Genomic DNA, 1,644 nt, shown 5'->3' with positions numbered 1-1,644 from the left:
GACACTTATGTTGTTCGGATTTCACACCAACATTCATATCGTATTCAAATTCGGATGCAGATTTAGAGGTCGGATTGTTCATATGTAAGTGACTTTTACCAAAGAAAAAGCAAATGGATATAAAATAGTCTTTTGTGAAATCCGATAGATTGGCCAGGGGGCTAAGTGCCAAATTTGGCTCAAATATCCTCCAAACATCCCATGTACATATGGAACATATCATCTTCTCAATCTTACTTATCCCCATTCTCTATTCTTGTTTTCTTGCAAAAACGGTGAAATATCAAAAGATGACATTGTATATAGCCTTAGAATTCAAATGAGTTATTTGAACTCAAAAACTTTGGACTCGCTGTATTTTCAAAACTTCCCATCCCCAACTCTCAATTACTTATAAATTGATGTGTCATGTACACCTTTCTATTTGTTCTGTTCTTCTGTTTTGTTGTTGAAGTCTCTTTAATCTGCAGATTAATTTTTGTATAGGAGTGTTATTGAGAATCTTGATTGATAGCCACGCTGAAAAGATCATAATGGCATACATGGGATGTGTGAAATATCATTGCTTAGAGAATATGTCCTGTACCATTAAAATTTCACTGTTTATCTCAGGTATGTTTGTACAGTTAATGAATTGCATCTGTGGAGTATTTCTTGTTTCTGAAGTTGGTAGACTTCTATGGAATGTTCAAACTTGTCTGATTTAACCTTGAATTTGATGTTGTTTTATACTTAAATTGTTGCTGAAATGTAGAAACAATTACACTACATTATTTCAATGACACTCAAAAAAATCTTGGAGGGAGAAAATAATGACATTCACTATGTTATTTGTGTGTTTCGTGATTTATATTGCATTTTCATTTTAATATGTGTGAGGTATTTAGACATCAAAGTGAGTACAATCTATCATTTTCCCCTCCAATTCTTTTGGCTCCACATTATTCAAGATTTAGATTTCCCTCTTTCTACATTATGATTTCATTTTTGTTTAATATATTATATACTATAATTGATGAGTCAGTTTTTTCGACTCATTCAAGTGTGGAACTACCAAGGAAAAATTATCATTTTGCTCATCCCAAAGTTATGCATCATCTTTTTAGTCTAAGAGCATTCAACAAGTGATGATGCAATGCATTCCCTTTGTGATATGTTGAAAACTATTGAAGGCAAAGTGTAATGCAAATTTTGAAGTAATTAATATGTCAGCTATAAAGTGTTCCATACTATATATTTTTTGGTATAACTTTTGATAGGAAGTAGATAGATAATATCTGATGCATTATTGAAAAAGGTGAAACAAAATCTTCAGATTTAAACAATCAAGTGGGAAAAATCTGAACTCCATAAATTTAAGTGAAATGTTGATGTATGTTCTAAAGGAAAGCCTGGTGAAGTTGGAGTAGGAGCCAGTTTCATTGGAAAATAGAATTGGTAGTAGCATGTTCTGACTGTTATGCAATTTTCTCTAACAATGATCTACAATATTATAGACTGAAGTCATATTATTAGGCTTATGTCGGTGCATTTCAGAATCACTACAGCTCTGTTAAAATAAAATCTTACTCTATGTTAATTATTAATATAGAAACTTACATGGCAATTGGAGAGAACAACATTGACATATCCAGTGTAATTCCA

Source organism: Solanum tuberosum, unplaced genomic scaffold (assembly GCF_000226075.1).
Source record: "Solanum tuberosum cultivar DM 1-3 516 R44 unplaced genomic scaffold, SolTub_3.0 scf00170, whole genome shotgun sequence".
NCBI classification, from domain to species: domain Eukaryota; kingdom Viridiplantae; phylum Streptophyta; class Magnoliopsida; order Solanales; family Solanaceae; genus Solanum; species Solanum tuberosum.
This window is presented reverse-complemented; position numbering follows the sequence as displayed.